General features: G+C 38.2%; 3 pseudogenes; 1 reads left to right on the top strand and 2 right to left on the bottom strand.

Moving 5' to 3' along the window:
* The first annotated feature begins 267 nt into the window (after nucleotides 1-267).
* On the top strand, nucleotides 268-1,211 carry LOC130862924 (olfactory receptor 2G3-like; annotated as a pseudogene).
* A 4,141-nt stretch (nucleotides 1,212-5,352) lies between these two features.
* Nucleotides 5,353-6,277, bottom strand: LOC130863140 (putative olfactory receptor 2B8; annotated as a pseudogene).
* A 12,040-nt stretch (nucleotides 6,278-18,317) lies between these two features.
* On the bottom strand, nucleotides 18,318-19,287 carry LOC130862988 (putative olfactory receptor 2I1; annotated as a pseudogene).
* Between the last annotated feature and the right edge of the window lie 1,421 nt (nucleotides 19,288-20,708).

Genomic DNA, 20,708 nt, shown 5'->3' on the forward strand with positions numbered 1-20,708 from the left:
TGTAGTTCTTTGTGTAGCTCTGTGCCTTTAACAGTTCTCATTCTCAGTAAACTCTTTATTCTTTGACTTTCCATTGAAACATGAATCTCAATCTCTCTCTCTCTCTCTTTCTCTCCCTCATTTTCCTACCTGTCTCCTATATAGAACATATCCTATCTTCCGTCTTTAGGATCCATGTTCTTCTAGCGGATTTCTGATCCCTTTCCATTTCCGTTTTATCTAACCTGCGCTTCTGTGTTTGCCGCCCTCCTTTGTATAGGTAGAGTGATGACAGTTAACGAGAGCTCAGGTGGCAATTTCATCCTGGTGGGCTTCTCTGATCAGCCACAACTTGAAAAGTTCCTCTTTGTGGTGGTGCTAATCTCTTACCTCCTGACACTGGTAGGCAACACAGCCATCATCCTTGTCTCCTGTTTGGATTCCGTGCTCCAAACACCCATGTACTACTTTCTTACCAACCTCTCTTTTGTTGATATCTGCTTTTCCACCAGCATTGTTCCTCAGCTGCTGTGGAACCTCCATGGTCCAGCCAAGACAATTACTCCCACAGGTTGTGCTATTCAACTCTATGTGTCTCTGGCTCCGGGGTCCACTGAGTGTGTCCTCCTCGCAGTTATGGCATTTGATCGCTATGCTGCTGTTTGCCGGCCACTCCATTATGCCACAGTTATGCACCCACGGCTCTGCCAGGCTCTTGCAGGAATAGCATGGCTGAGTGGAGTGGGCAACACGCTGATTCAGGGCACCATCACCCTCCACCTGCCTCGCTGTGGGAACCACAGGATTTATCACTTCATCTGTGAAGTTCCTGCCATGATCAAGCTGGCCTGTGTAGCAACGAAGTGCAGCTATTCATGGCTTCCTTGGTGCTACTCCTCCTTCCCCTGGCACTCATCTTGGTATCATATGGGTACATTGCCCAAGTACTGATGAGGTTAAAGTCAGCTCTAACCTGGGGTAAAGCTCTTGGAACCTGTGGATCGCACCTGCTGGTAGTAGTGCTATTTTATGGCACAATCACTGCTGTCTATATCCAGCCTAATAGTTCGTATGCACATAGTCAGGGGAAATTCATCACCCTTTTGTACACTGTGGTTATTCCTACTCTAAACCCCCTCATTTACACTTTAAGAAACAAAGATGTGAAGGGAGCTTTGAAAAGGCTAGTGAGAAAAGATAACAGCCTCAGAGAGAAAATTCTTGCGAAGTAGAAATATGGATCTGTTTTCAGTGATATGGAGGTGCTTATCCAGAGGCAATACCCAGGATCACCCTGACACAGATTATCCATAACCAAACTCACAGGCCTCTCTGGAGAGCTACCAGCAATAAAACCGCTCCCCTAATTATTGTACCCAGAGATGTCCTATGCTGATAATCACATTATCTAATAAACTGAAAACAGTTGCTGTTGTCAAGACTCCTGCAATCAATTTTCTCTTTTTATAGTCACTTTTTAAATTAAGAATTCTGGCTCTATATTATTAAAGATTTCTATTGATTGATCTCTTTTGTCTAAAGTGTGTTTAATGCTAGCTAAAAGTCTTTGAGGCATTCTTTAGTAGTGTGTTCATGCAAACCCTGTGAAACATAGTTTCTATATCCTTGGACCAAGGTCTCCTGGTAATGCCCTAGTCTAAGCCATACACCCGTGTTTTTGTTTTCCCTCAATGGTCTGCTCCAGTGGGTCTCCTAGTGGAGGTTTTTTCATCCTGTGTTTTTGCTAAATGAGATTTTCACAAAAAAATTAATTTTACATATCAAGTTATGTACATTAGATGATAATTTCTGAACTGTGATTACTGTATTCAGAATATTAGGTGATTTTATTAAATAACATGATCTTAGAAATCCAGTCCCTTCCAGGCAAAACAAGACAAGAAATTTGTAGAACTAAAAAATGATTATGAATTCCTCGGTTCTCAGATTCAGCCTTCTCTAGTTAGTTTGTAAAATTCTTTAAATGTTTAAATAATGTAAAATGCATGTTCTTTTGGTTTTCTTTAACTAGTCTAAGCAGAGGTAAAAGAGCTTATAAAATTTCAAATTGGACAAAATAAGAAGAAAATGTATTTCTTAAAGCCATTAAATCTAAATTTAAAAGTCACCCCAATTATCTTTAATTTGTCTTATTAACTCTCAAATATCAAATTAAACAACCCATTAACAACATTAAAAATTAAGCTTGATTACTGAAATTGATTGAAGTAATTTTTTTGTGGAACTGTCCTGTTTAAAGTTAGATTGTTAACTTGTGGGTATTTTTATTACATTTACAATAGAGTTTACCCACTGTTCACTGCTTCTGTCTGATTCCAAGAAGCCAGACATTGCTACACAGCCAACATTATTAAGTAAAATCAAAGGGAAGGTAATGGACCAAGATCTCAATAGATAAACAGTTTTCAAATAAAATTACAACACCTTGATTTCTGATTTAAAATTACTATAAAGATGTAGGAATCGAGCCAGTGTGAAGTATTCAGCATTCAGAAAGCATGATAGATCAGCAGACCAAAATGGAGGGCTCAGTCACAAATACTTGACATTTTCAGTGGCTTTGCTTATGACTTTCTCTAGTTTTTGATAAAACAATTTAAAATATTTATCATACTTTATTAATGCATGTGTCTTTGTGCACAAAGCATACAGATACCAAAGAAGTAAGAGAACTATTGGATTCCCTAGAGCTGGAATTGTCTGTCAGAGTCCACAATATACAGTGAATGTACAGATGACAGACCAACAGGCAGATCCTCGGGAAGTGTATACGTCCATGTCCACATGGAGCAACCGGATTTTAGAAAAATCACTGTCATATATGTAAAAACCTTGTGAAGCCATGACTTTTCCCTTCAAAATGGAATTCCTTCCCAAAACACTTCAGCAGTGTGACTTCTGCACAGACAAGGGAGTAACCTTGCTCCATCCCCCACCCACCACACACAAACCAGGAGGCCTTAGGGTGATATCATTCATTCTTTGTTCTAATAGTCAAATTTACATAGAGACAATCTCACAAAATTGCCTGTTGACAGACTACATAAAAATTTCTGTAGAAAAGAGGTACTTGGTGGGTGGAATTTGCTTCTTTTCTTTCTTTATATTTGCCATTGGGAGTCATTTTATTTCTATGTTCCTTTAGGTGTGATTCCATAATCCAATTTTAAAAAGTGGTTGGATACTCTCATAACATTTGCGCTGCTGTTGTGCGACTATAGTTTGCAGGTGGATGCTAGATCCTGTTGATGGGTGTAGATGGGTGGATGGTGATAGTGGATCACTCATTTACCATCAATTGTACTATTCTCTGCGAGAGTATGTTCACATAAGTAGTAATGTCAGTTCATAGACACTACAAATGATCCACAAAAAGAGTTATTTGGGAATAGCTTAAAGAGTAATAAAAAAAGAGGGCGTAAGTGGGGTAAAAAGCAAGAAAACTCTTATGCAGCAAATACTGCATTTAAATCTACAGAAAATGTTCTCATTGCCACAGCTATAAATAGCCAACAAATCTATGAACAAAATATCTCACAAAGGAGTAGCAAAAAGTTACTTTGCAACCTGTTTTGTGAGATTATACTCTTTTTAGAGTCTGGTAGCAAGGTAAACTGTGCCTTTGTCAGCTAGAGACCTAGAAGTAGCTCTCCATTGAGGCCAGCGGCCTGATTTTTACTAATGAAGAGAACTGAGAAGACATCTGAAGCTTTGTAGGAGGAGCTGGTATGCTTTCTGCTCTTAAACTGACAAAGCTATAATCAATCAGCATAGTCATCAACACCATGAGAGATCTGAGAAAAATAAATAACATTAAAAAACATATTAAAGGCTTATCCAATATAATCAAGTTGGCTTCATTCCAGTGATGCAAACATGATTCAGCATGCAGAAATCAATAGACATAATCCACCACATAAACAGACTAAAAGACAAAAACCATGTAATCATCTCATTGGATGCTGAAAAGGCCTTTGACAAAATCCAACATCCTTTCTTGGTAAAAGTCCTAGAGAGCTTAGGGATACAAGGGATATGCTTCAATACAATAAAGACAATTTATAGTAAACCCATAGCCAACATCAACCTAAATGGAGAGAAACTCAAAACATTTCCTATGAAACAAGACAAGATTGTCTACTATTTCCATACCTATCCAATATAGGACTTAAATTCTTACCTAGAACAATAAAACAACTGAAGAAAATCAAGGGACTACAAATAGGAAAGACTGACAGACAGAAAGACTATGACAACGTGCACAAGACCTTCAAAGGTTCAAACTAGAAAAAAATTCAGCACTGAGAAGAGGAGTATGGCAGGCTTCATGCTTAGGAGAAGTTACTTAACACAAGACAAACTCCATGCTGATGGTGTGTGTGTGTGTGTGTGTGTGTACCTTTTGTTTTGTTTTGTTTTTGTCTTACTGACTTTTTCTATTAGATTTTCATTCTTTTTGTTTTTTGTTGCTTCTCTTTTCTTTTTCTTTTTGAGAGGAAGAAAATCCATGAAGTTGGGTGGGTAGGGAGTTAGAGATGATAAAGGAGTTGAGGGAAGGCAAAGAATATGGTCAAAATATATTATATGAAAAATAATAACAATTTTCAGAAGTTCATCATAAAATAAATGAAATCCTTTCTTCAAAAATTGGAAGCAAGATAATGACTTAAGTTAATAAAAAACCACAATATTATTGAATAACAAATAGTGTAATGGCAATTCCCTAGCATGATAGATAATTTCTGTATACTATCAAAAACTGGAACCAAAAAATCTGTTATGCTCTGTTCCTTACATGCAGAGAAATCACAATGGAAACAAATCTATTACACAATGCAATATGAGATAAAAAATACATTGTGAGGAAGACTGAGGAAAGTAACACAGTCAGAAGGATTTTATGGGGCCCTCTTCTTATTACTGTCTTCCACAGCAGTGCAGATCATTACCACAGCCACTCATTTATCAGGGAGGTAACTCAAAATACTGATTAAAGGAAGATTAGATATAAAACTTTATCTTTATCTTTATAACATGCAAAATATTGAAGGTAGGAAATTATATTTCATTTTGTTTGTGTATGGCACAAAATGACTAAATTTCATGTAGATGTGTTTTTACACTTTTAAAAAGTTGCTACCTCTATTCATTTTCCACACAACATTTCTAATAAAATTTAATATTTACTTAATCATTTTTTTGTTTTTTTGAACTAATTGACTATTTCATATAAACAATAAGTAGTCACAATCAGGATAGTTTTTCTGATTAGAAGAATAATGGCTGTTAGCAAGTCTGGTCTGGAACAAAGGACTGGATTTCAATAGGACCTGTTTTCACCTAAGCTAAATTCTATCCTTGCTCTTGTTCTCTTCTAAGTATCTTCTTCACTGCTGCCTTGACATCCTTGTTCCTCAAGGTATAGATAAGAGGGTTAAGCATTGGGGTCATGAGTCCATAGAAGAGTGCCAAAAGCTTGCCCTTCAGTTTTGCTGAGCTGCTGTTAGGTGCCATGTATGCATATCCACTGATGGCAGAGCCATAGCACATTACGACCACCAAAAGATGGGACCCACAAGTGTGAAAAGCCTTCTTCCGACCTTCAGAAGACTGTATCCTTATGACTGCTCTGACAATATTGACATAAGAGAAAAGAATTAACCCAAGTGGAATAACTTTTATGACAACCACAGCAGCATACATCTCTATCTCATTGACCCAGGTGTCAACGCATGATAACTGAAGCATGGCAGGTACCTCACAGAAGAAATTCTCTATCTGGTATTTCCCACAACGAGGCAACAAAGAAGTCAGGACTGTCTGCACCAAGGAGTTGCTGAAACCAGTTACCCAGGCTACTGCTGCCAACAGCTGAGAGTGCATGACAACTGTGTGACGCCGAGGCTGGCAGATGGCCACATAGCGATCACAAGCCATGATGGAGAGAAGGACACATGAGGAAGATGAACAGTTGTGCTATGCATCCCTCATAGCTGATGCTTCTCTTATGGCTCTGTATATTTATCAGCATCTGGGGGACAGTAGAAGTAGTATAGCAGAGATCTAAAAAGGAAAGGTTGGCCAGGAAGAAATACATGGGGGTATGGGGTTTAGGATCAAGGCGAGACAAAATGATAATAGCTGAATTACCAAAGAGGGTCAATATATAGAAGATGGAGACGACGACAAGGAGAGCCATCTCCAGTCGGGGCCATTCAGAAAAGCCTACCAGAACAAAGCCGCTGGTGTGATGAGGGGTGCTATTGAGCCTTCTCATTGCTGGAATTCCATACTGAAAAATATCAATAATAGAGCTTTGCCGTCCTGGTTATCCTTAATGTTTCATGTAGTAAAGAAACTGGATAGGGGATGCTGAAACAAAACCATGAATAACTTCATTTTATTTCTGCAATAAGAAAAATAGTATTAACAGCTGTGCATGTATAGTCTGTCATCCGTTCTTATACCCACATTTTTTTTTTTGTTTTTATTTTTTTTATTTTTTTATTTTTTTTTATTTTTTTTTTACTTATTTATTTATTTTTATTCTTTTTTAATTAAAATTTCCACCTGCTCCCCATTTCCCATTTCCCTCCCCTCCTCCCAAATATTGCCCTCCCCCCACTTCCCTCCCCCTATCCCCACTCCTCTTCTCCTCCCCCCACTCCAATCCCCCTCCCTCTCGTTACTGAAGAGCAGTCCAAATTCCCTGCCCTGCGGGAAGACCAAGGTCCTTCTATCTACGTCCAGAAAGGTGAGCGTCCAAACAGGCTAAGCTCCCACAAAGCCAGTTCATGTATTAGGATCGAAACCTAGTGCCATTGTCCTTGGCTTCTCATCAGTCTTCATTGACCGCCATGCTCAGAGAGTCCGGAATCAACCCATGCTTATTCAGTCCCAGACCAGCTGGCCTTGGTGGGCTCCCAATAAATCAGTTCCACTGTCACAGTGGGTGGGTGCATCCCTCGTGGTCCTGATTTTTTGCTCATGTTCTCCCTCCTTCTGCTCCTCATTTGGACCTTAAGAGCTCAGACCGTTGCTCCAAATTGAGACTCTGTCTCTACCTCGATCCATCGCTAGATGAAGGTTCTAAGGTGATATGCAAGATATTCATCAGTATAGGATAGGGTCATTTCAGGTTCCCTCTCCTTAGTTGCCCAAGGTACCAGCTGGGGACATATTCCTGGACACCTGCGAACCCCTCAAGAGTCAAGTCTCTTGCCAACCCTAAGATGGCTCCCTTAGATAGGATATATACTTCGCTGCTCCCGTATCCATCCTTCCTATATCCCAACCATCCCAATCCTCCAAGCTCCTCCCATCCTCCCCTTCTCATATTTCTCATCCCATTTCCCCTTTGCCCCATGCCACCTCACCCGCAAGTTCCCAGTTTTTGCCCTGGAATCTTGTCTACTTCCCCCTCTCCATGCGGATGACTATATGATTTTCTTTGGGTTCACTTTCTTATTTAGCTTCTATAGGATCACACATTATATGCTTAATGTCTTTTATTTTATGGCTAGAAACCGATTATGAGTGAGTACATCCCATGTTCCTCTTTTTGAGTCTGGGATACCTCACTCAGGATAGTGTTTTCTATTTCCATCCATTTGCATGCAAAATTCGAGAAGTCATTGTTTTTTACTGCTGAGTAGTACTCTAATATGTATATATTCCACACTTTCTTCATCCATTCCTCCATTGAAGGGCATCTAGGTTGTTTCCAGGTTTTGGCTATTACAAACAATGCTGCTATGAACATAGTTGAACAGATACTTTTGTCATTTGATGTGGCATCTCTTGGGTATATTCCCAATAGTGGTATTACTGGATCTTGGGGTAGGTTGATCCCAAATTTCCTGAGAAATCGCCACACTGATTTCCAAAGTGGTTGCACAAGTTTGCATTCCCACCAGCAATGAATGAGTGTGCCTCTTTCTCCACAACCTCTCCAGCAAAGGCTATCATTGGTGTTCTTGATTTTAGCCATTCTGACAGGTGTAAGATGGTATCTCAAAGTTGTTTTAATTTGCATTTCCCTTATCGCTAAGGAGGTTGAGCATGACCTTAGGTGTCTTTTGGCCATTTGAATTTCTTCTGTTGAGAATTCTCTGTTCAGATCAGTGCCCCATTTTTTTATTGGGTTCATTAGCATTTTAAAGTTTAGTTTCTTGAGTTCTTTATATATTTTGGTGATCAGACCTTTGTCTGTTGCAGGGTTGGTGAAGATCTTCTCCCAGTCAGTGGGTTGCCTTTTTGTCTTAGTGACAGTGTCCTTTGCTTTACAGAAGCTACTCAGTTTCAGGAGGTCCCATTTATTCAATGTTGCCCTTAATGTCTGTGCTGCTGGGGATAAACGTAGGAAGTGATCTCCTGTACCCATATGTTGTAGAGTACTTCCAACTTTTTCTTCTATCAGGTTCAGTGTGTTCAGACTAATATTGAGGTCTTTAATCCATTTGGACTTGAGTTTTGTGCATGGTGATAGATATGGATCTATTTTCATTCTTCTACACGTTGACAACCAGTTCTGTCAGCACCATTTGTTGAAGATGCTCTCTTTTTTCCATTGAATACTTTTAGCTCCTTTATCAAAAATTAGGTGTTCATAAGTTTGTGGGTTAAAATCAGGGTCTTCTACTCGGTTCCATTGGTCGACTTCTCTGTTTTTATGCCAATACCAAACTGTTTTCAATACTGAGGCTCTGTAATAGAGTTTGAGGTCAGGGATGGTAATGCCTCCAGACGATCCTTTATTATATAGGATTGTTTTGGCTATCCTGGGTTTTTTGTATACCCACATTTTTACAAGTAAAGAGTTTTAGAAAGTCAAATTAGAACCACACTGGTAACCCCAACACTTGAAAGGCTGAAGCAAGAGGATTTATGTGAAAGAAAGGCCAGCACGGATTGCAGAGTGAGGCTCTGTGTCTCTCCATTGCTCCCGCAAGCTACCTAAATACCGAACAAAAATAAAGAAATAAAAGGCAAATATAATAAAGATGTATTATATGATACTTGTTATCAGGTGTTGTATCTATTAACACAGAAGAAAGTGAAAACCTCACTGAAGCTTCATTAAGTTTGTAATTTACTCAAAATATTTTTGAACATAATTTTTTTCAATTGAACTTGCCTTCCTGTAGGTTCTTTTATTTATTTTTTAAAAGAGAACAAACTATCTTTTTTTTTTTCATTTCACGTACCAATACCCCCTTCCTCCCCTCCTCCCATTCCCTCCACCTTTCCTCCAACCCCATTCATGCCTCAGAGAGAGTAAGGCACATTCCTGCAGGTTCTTAATACTTTTGTATAATAGAAGTTTGAAATTGCTACCCATGAAAAGCAGTCAGTTGGTGGTGACAAATATACTTCTTTTTCTTTTCTTTTCTTTTTTTTTGTAGAATCTTCTTTCTGCTTAATATAATTAAGACAACAAGGATAAAACCTCTAAAATGCAGTATAATGTGCATGTAAAATTAATATACAAAGATGTTTAGCCACAGAATAATGAGGAGTTAACATCACTGAGACTGATGGTATAAAATGTGTCCTTTTTTGTTTATGTAAAGAAACATACACACAGCGGGGCAGTGGTGGCACATGCCTTTAATCCCAGCACTTCCCTTGGAAGGCAAAGGCAGGCAGATCTCCATGAGTTCAAGGCCATTCTGTTCTACAAGAGCGAATTCCAGAACAGGCTCCAAAGCTACCAAGAAACCTGTCTCAAAAACAAACAAACAAAAAACAAAAAAAGGAAAAAGAAACATACACACACACATACACCAACAGTCAAATAACACAAACTATAAAAGTCAGTTTCCAGAGATGATCTCATTTTTTTCCAATTTAGTCATACTTCCTACATGAGGAAAATTCTCACATGATTTCTTAAAATTTTGCATTATATTCATGTAATCTTCCTGAAGCTAGAATGATTGTTTATATATTCAGCTTTATGCAGCAGAATGGGAAAAGTTGTGAAGAATATTTTTAAAAATTATCTGGTACTTGTTTGTGTTGTGACAGCCACCAAAAATATGGCTATGTACATATGCAAATTGATTGCACGTATGTGTACTTTGTATATTTCATGCTCCTTTGTGTAAAATAAACACTTGGTTTAAATGAGAACAAATTACTCAAATTACACAGTTGAAGTACAAGGTTATATAAGTGTAATATTGTTGTTAAGATACCAAACATTATCACGACTCTTGGTAAAAAGGTTTTGTAACCACTTTAGAGATAATGTTTAATGTAATTTAAGAATAGTTTTAATCCCAAAATAAAGATATGTATAATTCTATTCCTTCACTTACTATAGAATTTTTGACAGTTTTATATGAATTTGTTTTTATCACCATCTTATTTTTGACAAAGTTGTACATGCTGTCTACAAATAATTTGAGAAATTTGAGAAATATGACTAAATATAGTGACTTATTCATGTGACAATAAATCCTAATAATTATTGTTGGAAAAAACTTTACCTCAGCTCTGTTAGCATTTTTCAATAATAGAAGGTATCTTTTTACCTATAGTCACCCCTTTGTATGATAGATTTCTTGTTCTTATCTCTCTTGTTTCACTGAAATGTCTTATTCTTTGCTAATTATCTATGCAATTCCTTCTGTACCTCTCCAGCATCCCAGTAACTTTTGTTCAGCTCCGGTTCTGCCAGATCTTACATGCTGTTTGTCCAGCCAACAAAAGTAGTGATCTCAGAATAACTCATTATATGAAGCAGACAAGATATAAAAGGTGAAATATTTTCTCACTTTTTTGAGATATATTTAATTGAAATCATGAATAAAACACAAAAATAAAAAATGTGTTCTTTGCCTTTCATAGAATTAACAATTTTATGTTACAATTGTATTACTTTTTTCCATATTTCTTTTTTATTTTTTTATTATTTATTTATTTATTTATTTATTTTTGGATTTTCGAGACAGGGTTTCTCCGTAGCTTTTTGGTTCCTGTCCTGGAACTAGCTCTTGTAGACCAGGCTGGCCTCGAACTCACAGAGATTTGCCTGCCTCTGCCTCCCAAGTGCTGGGATTAAAGGCATGCACCACCATCACCCGGCTTTCCATGTTTCATTTAGTGATTGTGCTTTGTTTTCTACTAACCAATTACAATAGATGTGGCTAAATATAGTTCCCCTCCAAAGAACATTGTAGTTCCTCTTACTGATATTTGTCATACTTGACATTATGGTTTCAATTATTTCCTGTCAGAGCCCTCAATGAAGACATCAGGAGCTGTTGTTTGGAACAGAGAAAACATCCATGCATTTCATCTCAGTCACTTTATAGCCCTCATAGTGGAATTACTGGCTAGGGAAGATATCATAGAAATTCAGTGATTGGATGTAAGAGAGTAGATATGGAACAAAAAAAATTTCATGACATGAAAAATTTCAGGTTGATTACTATCCCACAATGGCAAAGAATGTTTTGGTCACCAGTTTCCTTGTGGTTCATGAATTTCATAATGGATATAAGCAGAACTATTTGGTAAATTGAGGAGATAAACATCCTAAGTATAATTTGAGTTACCAGATCATAGTAATAAACAGATTGTTCTTTTGCATGTACCAATAAGCATTCCTTTTGGATTTAACTGAGATAAACATGAGAATTAATATTTTACGAAAAGAAAGGTGTAAGACTTTTAGCCTTCATGGATGGTCTTTGGACAATAGAGAACATCTGGAAATGGTATTTAAAGTGTAACAAACCACAAAATTGGATTTCACTCATGGTGGCATTTCATCTTGAACAGCATGACTTCTACATTTTTAAAGTATATGATTCATTACTAATTTTAAGGAAAACACAGCTAAAAGAAATTTTTAAAATTTCTAAATTAAATGGTGTTTCCTGAGAAAATTTTCCAAATAGCCTTTATTATTCTGAGAAAGTTTATAAGACAGAGTAGATATGTTTAGAGGTTTACTTAGAAAATAATATTTATAGCTATTTTAAACAAATAGTTGACAACAATTATTCAAAAAATATTCTCATGCTTACATTCATAAAAAAATGTAGCCTTTCAGTTTTAAGCAGAAAAGGAGTTTATGTGTAGGTTGCATGATCAGATTGCCATGGGTAGAAGGCTCCTAATAACCTGTCTTTTCATTGTTTTTCTTTTTGCAAGCTAACTAGAGTGATAATAAACTCATTGAGCATTTGCAAGGTTCATTGTGAGTAAGCAGTGCAAATAAAAAATGTAGACTCCCTAATCCTCAGTAGTCATTCTTTGCAGATTATAGCTAATACATATAGAATTATGACTATGTGGTAAAGAGGAATCCAGATTCTTGATTATTTAAATCATTTCTCAAACCTATAAGTTGGTTTCTTATGAAATCTCCTTTGGTTTTGAGGACAATGTCAGTTCATGCTTTAGCATAACTACCTGGCACAGCTTCTCCTGCCATTCACTTGGCTATCCTGATGGACGAAACTAGTAATCCAATCTCAATATCACCCATGATGGTCAAGTTTAAGATGACTAGCCGGGTGGTGGTGGCGCACGCCTTTAATCCCAGCACTCGGGAGGCAGAGGCAGGCGGATCTCTGTGAGTTCAAGTCCAGCCTGGTCTACAAGAGCTAGTTCCAGGACAGGAACCAAAAGCTACAAAGAAACCCTGTCTCGAAAATAAAAGAAAAAGAAAAGATGACTTTGGTTTAATTTATTGTAAATTAATTTTTTTATTGACTGTAGTAATTTTAATTCCCAATCCCTGTTGTGCCTCTCTCCTGCATTGCTTATAGCCTCTAACTGTGAAACAAATGTTTTTACTATCATTACAGTTCACAAAGCAATACTTTGAAAAATATAAGAAATAAAAGTAAATTTACCGTTTTTAGAATACTGACTGCTCATCCTAATGGAAGATGTGTCTCGGGTTTCTGGGTACCTCACTTCTTAGGCTGGCTTCACCTTTCGCTTCTGTAGTTCCTTGCAGCTCTGAACCTTCGGTGTATCTAACCCTCACCACAAATCTGACTCTGCTTATTTTGTAAGTCACATTTGCCTATAATCTGCCTTTTAACCCTTGTAGACTAGTGACATTAGAACCAAATGTGCTAGAAATTCTGACCTTAGGGAGTCAGTCCCTCTGTTGCAATTAAGCAGAATTTAAGTAAATGAGAATTTTGGCCATGGGGGAAAATACAAGAAATAGCAGCATAAATTATTACAAAGCTATTAAATTCTATGTGATTCTTCTACTGGTCTTATCTCACTTTTTAAAAAATTATCTATTTCTTTTGTGTAATACACACTGAAGACACTTTATATTTAAAGTTACATTCAATTTTGAAGATGCCCCCTAGCTGCTGGACTGACCCTCAGTTCTCCTTGAGACTCTTTCCAGTAAGGATGCTCTGAGATACTAATGAACTGTGCCTTACAGTTGCCTGCTTTTGAAATTAGGTTAATAAGCAGCATGTAATTAATATTATTTGTGACTGGTTTCTGTTGTCTAACATTTATGCTTTTCACATATCATTCCACCTATGAAAAGAAGATGTACAACAGCAATTATACTTTTGGTTATATTTAGAGGCACATGATGTGGAAAGAACTTTCTCGTATATATCTTTCAATGAACAAATGAATAATTTTTATTTTTTGCTAAATCTAGGAATGTAATTTCTTTTTTCCATATTTACAAGTAATTTTTTCTTTTTTATTATTATTTCATTAAAAATTTCTACCTTCTCCCATCCTCCCATTTCCCTCCCGCTCCCCCCACTCCCCTCCCCCTCCCTCTCCAGTCCAAAGAGCAGTCAGGGTTCCCTGCCCTGTGGGAAGTCCAAGGTCCTCCCCGCTCCATCCAGGACTAGGAAGGTGAGCATCCAAACAGACTAGGCTCCCACAAAGTCATTACATGCAGTAGGATCAAAACCCAGTGCCATTGTCCTTGGCTTCTCATTCAGTCCTCCTTGTCAGCCACCTCAGGGAGTCTGGTTTGATCACATGCTCCATCATCCAGCTGGCCTTGGTGAGTTCCCAATAGATCAGCCCCACCGTCTCAGTGGGTGGGTGCACCCCTCGTGGTCCTGACTTCCTTGCTCATGTTCTCCCTCCTTCTGCTCCTCATTTGGACCTTGGGAGCTCAGTCCATTGCTCCAAAGTGGGTCTCTGTCTCTATCTCCAACCATCGCCAGACGAAGGTTCTATGGTGATATGCAAGATTTTCATCAGTATGGCTATAGGACAGGGTCATTTCAGGCTCCCTCTCCTCAGCCGCCCAAGGATCTAGCTGGGAACATCTCCATGGACACCTGGGAATATCTCTAGAATCAAGTCTCTCGCCAACCCTAAAATGGCTCCCTTAATTAAGATATATACTTCCCTACTCCCATATCCACCCTGCCTTCATCCCAACTGTCCCATTCCCCCAAGCTCTCCCCCTTCTCCCCTTCTCACTTTTTTCTCCCCATTTCCCATTACCCCGACCCCACCCCACCCCCAAGTTTCCAATTTTTGCCTGGCAATCTTGTCTCCTTCCAATATCAGGAGGATAATTATGTTTTTCTTTGGGTTCATCTTATTTAGCTCCTCTAGGATCTCATATTATAGAGTCAATGTCCTTTATTTATGGCTAGAATCCACTTATGAGTGAGTACATACCATGTTCCTCTTTTTGGGTCTGGGTTACCTCACTCAGGATAGTGTTTTCTATTTCCATCCATTTGCATGCAAAATTCACGATGTCATTGTTTTTTACCGCTGAGTAATACTCTAATATGTATATATTCCACACTTTCTTCATCTATTCTTCTATTGAAGGGCATCTAGGTTGTTTCCAGGTTCTGGCTATTACAAATAATGCTGCTATGAACATAGTTGAACAGATACTTTTGTCATTTGATGGGGCATCTCTTGGGTATATTCCCAATAGTGGTATTACTGGATCTTGGGGTAGGTTGATCCCAAACTTCCTGAGAAATCGCCACACTCATTTCCAAAGTGGTTGCACAAGTTTGCATTCCCACCAGCAATGAATGAGTGTGCCCCTTTCTCCACAACCTCTCCAGCAAAGGTTATCATTGGTGTTTTTGATTTTAGCCATTCTGACAGGTGTAAGATGGTATCTCAAAGTTGTTTTAATTTGCATTTCCCTTATTGCTAAGGAGGTTGAGCATGGCCTTAAGTGTCTTTTGGCCATTTGAATTTCTTCTGTTGAGAATTCTCTATTCATTTCAGTGCCCCATTTTTTTGCCTGGCAATCTTGTCTCCTTCCAATATCAGGAGGATAATTATGTTTTTCTTTGGGTTCATCTTATTTAGCTCCTCTAGGATCTCATATTATAGAGTCAATGTCCTTTATTTAATGCTAGAATCCACTTATGAGTGAGTACATACCATGTTCCTCTTTTTGGGTCCGGGTTACCTCACTCAGGATAGTGTTTTCTATTTCCATCCATTTGCATGCAAAATTCACGATGTCATTGTTTTTTACTGCTGAGTAGTACTCTAATATGTATATATTCCACACTTTCTTCATCTATTCTTCTATTGAAGGGCATCTAGGTTATTTCCAGGTTCTGGCTATTACAAATAATGCTGCTATGAACATAGTTGAACAAATGCTTTTGTAGTATGATAGAGCATCTGTTGGAGGAATGTAATTTCTTATCTAAATGTTAGAGCATATTCATTTTTAATAAAGATTGCCAACCAGGTTACAAAAGGATTGAAATAATTTATGCTCCAGCTGTCATCAATCTTCATTTCCTTTAAAGCCTCTTAGATTGGTCATATCATATTTTATAAAATTATTATTTATCCATTTTGTTTTGTGTATTAAAAAATCACCGTTAAGACAATAATAATTATGCTGAAATAAACATGAATATGTGTACATATTTTTCTATGCACCTACATATACATATAAATAACATAATATTTTCTTCAATTCAAATATTCAAATAATGTAACTGTTGATTCAGTTAATGTTTGGTAATGATTAAGCATGTTAAAAGTTTGTTATTTTCGGACAATGAGGACTACTGAGAACTGAAGAACAATGGCAATGGGTTCTTGATCCTATTGCATGTAATGGCTTTGTGGGAGCCCAGGTAGTTTGGATGCTCACCTTAATAGACCTGGATGGAGGTGGGTGGTCCTTGGACCTCCCACAGGGCAGGGAAACCTGCTTGCTTTTTGGGCTAAGGAGGGAGGAAGACTTGATTGGGGGAGGGGGGAATGGGAGGTGGTGGCGGGGAAGAGGCAGAAATCTTTAATAATTAAATAAATTAATTAATTAATAAAAAAGTGTTATTTTGACTAATTGGATATGAAATACATTTAAAATTTGAGAATCCTTTCTGATTTAAGGTGAAAAATTTAGTTCTGCTCAGTAAACTTCACAAGCTTATCATGAGCACATTCTCTCTCCTTAAATCTGACGTGCTATAAATATCAATTCAATCTAAGCAGCTGAAAACTGTTCACACCTTCCTCCATCACGTGTGTGTCTGTGTGTGTGTATGTATAGAGCAGGTGTAATGCTCAACTATGTTCATATCAGCATTATTTGTAATAACAAAAACCCTTAAACTATAATTTCTCATCAAATGAAGAATGCATAAATAAAATGTAGTATGTTTACATAATGGAGTACCACACAGCAGAAAAAATAATGACATCTTGAAATTATCAGACAAATGGATGGATCTAGAAAAAATCATATTGAGTGAGGTAACCCAGACCCAGAAAGACAAATATAATATGTACTCAGTCGTAATAGCTTTTAGAAATACTTCCAGCTGTCATGGGTGCAATATTATTTCTGTGGGATCTTTTAAAAACTAAAATGAAACTTAAGTTTCAAGATTACTATCTGGTACAATTGCATATAGTCTCTGAGTAGTTGGTAGGGTTTTTCTGAAGTTCTTACTTGAAGATCTGGCCAGAATGTTGTAAGAAAGCACACCATCAAAGCTAGCCAAGCTGGAATTATCTTGAGCATTTTGTACCTCAAAACCTATCCTAGTGTGGTGGAGATGAGGCTGATACAAGTCATCTGTTATAGAGCTGGAGGTGTCAAAAGGAGTTGGATTTGAAAGAGAGAAGGGAGAGACTAAGATCTGCAATTGGCCTACCTGTTTCCATAGCCTGTAGGGCCTGCTAATCCCAGGGAATGCCTGCAGATGATACGTACTGGGATATCAGTATAAAGAAATATTGGGTGAAGAAATACTGTAGGAGAAGGTCTACATGGACTGTTGGGTAGGGTTTCAGAGAGGAGGGGCTACTACAGTGGGTGTGCTGCTGCAGAACTGGGGATGAGACTGGAGATGGGACTGGGAAGAATGGAGGGAGAGGTAAAGACATTCAGTTAACCGAGCGGCTTCCCTGGCCTGAATGACCTGCAAGTTCCAAAATATTGACCATTTAGCATTAAAAAAACTTCCATGGAAACACTTGAAAATAAACGTTTTCTTTAATATTTTAAAGCAAATAGTTTCAAATTAACATTTCAGCATATTGTAATATTTACACTGTTTTAGTTAATTACAATTTACAAAAGAATTCAAAGACTTTTAGCATGTGACATTATAAAATAAAGACATGAACTGATATAAGACCATTATATAGTTACTTTAGAACAAAGATTTGTGTGTGATATAACTGGATAGGAAGCAGAAGTCTTGGGGGCATCAGGGATAGAATTTGCAAAACTTCTGAGATATCGCAATTTAGATTTTCATCCTGAACTAAAACATAATAGAATGCTCTCTATTGTATTGGTCTCTTTAGTTGTATCACTTAGTATTTGAAATCATTTCAGAATTAGTAATTAGAACATAGCCCTGGATGAAGAGATACTTTCAAAATTACAAAGATACTCAATATAAATTGGAACTGGAGGTTACTCTCCTGCTTGCCAGTTCCCAGATGAACGTGCAGAGGTTTAATATTACTTATAATTGTTTTGCCAATGTCTCAGGCATATTACTGACGAGTTCCCACAATTAAATTAACCAGTTTTTGCTATTCTGTGTATTACCATGTGGCTGGGCCTTACTGGGAATAATCTGGCATCTTTTTCCTTCAGCGTCTCCCAGACTCCACCTTCTTTTTCCTGTTTGGATTTCCTGCCTAGGTACATTCTGCCCTGCCATAGGCCAAAACAGCTTTATTCATCAACCAATAAAAGCAATATTCATTCACAACATAAGAATGACATCCCGGATCAATAAGTCAGACAGAAAATGTATCAATATTTGTTTGTTTACTCTGGTTCTATATTCATGTTTATTAGTGAATAATTCTGTGTGGTTCTGTTGTTACCTATTCCTGCTCAGAACTTTTTTCAGGCCCAAAGTTATCCTCAGGGCTGCCTTGACTTTCTTGTTCCGTAAACTATAGATGATGGGGTTCAGCATGGATGTCACCGCTGTATAGAAGAGGGCCAAGAATTTGGCTAGTCATTCCTGGTGAGTGACTAGCCTTGGGCCTCAAGTAGGAAATAGATGCTGAGCCATAGAAGAGTGTGACTACAAGTAGGTGGGAGGAAGAGGTAGAGAGAGCTTTATGGCGTCCCTCAGGTGAAGGCATCAACAGCATGGCAATCAGAATCCTGACATAGGAAGAAATAATCAGAAAAAATGGGCTGGATATGCAGAGGACTGCCGCCACAAAGACGGCAGCCTTGTTTTGGGATGTATCTCCACAGGCAAGTGCCAGGAGGGGTGGAAGGTCACAGAAAAAGTGGTCTATCTCACAGGGCCCACAGAAGTCCAAAGAAAAAATAAAATTCGTCTGTCCCAACCCTACTATGCATCCCATTCCCCATGAAACCATTGCCAAATGGGCACATACCCCATGGCTCATTCAGGTTGCATACTGGAGTGGGTAGCATAAGGCCATGCAGCGGTCAAAAGCCATGGCTACCAGTAGATAGCACTCAGTTATTCCAAAGAATGAGAAGAAAAACATCTGTGTGGCACGAACCTCCCAAGAGATCCCTCAAGACTCACTCACAAGACTCTGCAGCATCTTGTTTATGACAGAGCAAGTGTAGCCAATCTCCAGGAGAGACAAGTAGGCCAGGAAAAAGTACATGGGTGTGTGCAGGGCTGGACTTGTAAAGATGGCAAGGGCTATGAGTGCATTGCCTGTCAGTGATACCAAGAACATGAGGAGGATGAGGGTGAACAGGAGGAAGCACTCTCCAGGGACTTCAGAGAACTTAGCAAATGCAAGGCGTTTGACAGACAAGCTGTTCTCCAGCCACAGGGAGCAATTGACACTCATCTCCTGGAAGAGAGAAGAGCAAGTCATTAGAAGGATTCTTGCAGGTGGGGGAAATTATTCAATTTAATACTTAAGATCCTCAGTTAAGTCAGAGACAGAATCTTCATCTTCAGCCATAAAATTAGTGTTTACAAACAAGTATTTATCGTCACAGAGTTTCATATCTAACCTTTTTCTCTGCTTACCACATCAAGTGATTTTCCAACGTGTACTGAACATTATACTGAGTGACTCAGGACTTAGGACAGGTGCTGCACCCTTGTATTCCCAGCCCTGATGAAGCTGAGGCAGGAAGCTTACCATTGGTTTGAGTTCAGCCTCACTTGTGGAGTAAGATATCAGCCAAATAAAAGAAAAGGAAATCATTACTTGTGACTCAATTCTTTTTCCATGCTTTTCATTGACGTGTTATCAATGTCCCCTTGAAAATCTGCTCTCCCACCAACTCTTATCTATGCTTTCCTATTGCTGTGGATACTCTCTCTCCACCCATCTCAGAATGTAGTAGGGCCAGAGTATTCTGTGATTTCTATGGCTAATATTCATATACGTGCCTTAAAACATAATTCCTTCAGCCGGGCAGTGGTGGCGCATACCTTTAATCCCAACACTTGGGAGGCAGAGGCAGGCGGATCTCTGAGTTTGAGATCAGCTAGGTCTACAAGAGATAGTTCAAGGACAGGCTCCAAAACCACAGAAAAACCCTGTCTCGAAAAACCAAAAAAAAAAAAAATCATTCCTTCAAGTATGACTTATATTTATGTGAAGATAAAATCAAATCAAATAACATCTTAGAGAGCAGGCTGGTCATGAACTCACAGAGATCAGACTGCCTCTCTTTCTAAGTGCTGAGATTAAGAGCATATTCCACCACCACACAGCCATTTCCATATCTTAATAGTTCCCATCTTTTAATAGAGCATGCTTTCTTAGTGAGAGTATCATGGTATGCACACTAAATTTCTACTTTCTTATTGTTATTCATAAAATTCTATGAATCAGAGCATTGAGTTTAATAAAGAAAAAAAAGAGTAAAAGAGATGTGGTCTTGGTATGTAGTACAGGCTGGCATCAAATTCCCAAATTCCCTGCCTCAGTCTCTGGAATGGTGGGGTTCCCACAGTAAGTCATTGTGCCTGGCATGATAGAAATTTCTCTTTAACCATTCACTCAATGGACCTCACATTATAGTTCCATCAAACTGCTTGGATTTTGCACGTGTAGTATTTATACACTTCATTTTCTCTTTGTTCATTTTCTCACTGTATGGCTTCTGTGTCCTTGCTTCATTGTTTATCTATCTAGGAAACTCTTCAGTTCCAGTATAACTTTGTCTTTTTTCTGAAAATCACACAACTCTTCCACCTAGCAGTCACACTCCACGCTTTTCTCACTAAAACTGATAAAATAGCATCTACCAC

Source organism: Chionomys nivalis, chromosome 20 (assembly GCF_950005125.1).
Source record: "Chionomys nivalis chromosome 20, mChiNiv1.1, whole genome shotgun sequence".
Classification (NCBI taxonomy): domain Eukaryota; kingdom Metazoa; phylum Chordata; class Mammalia; order Rodentia; family Cricetidae; genus Chionomys; species Chionomys nivalis.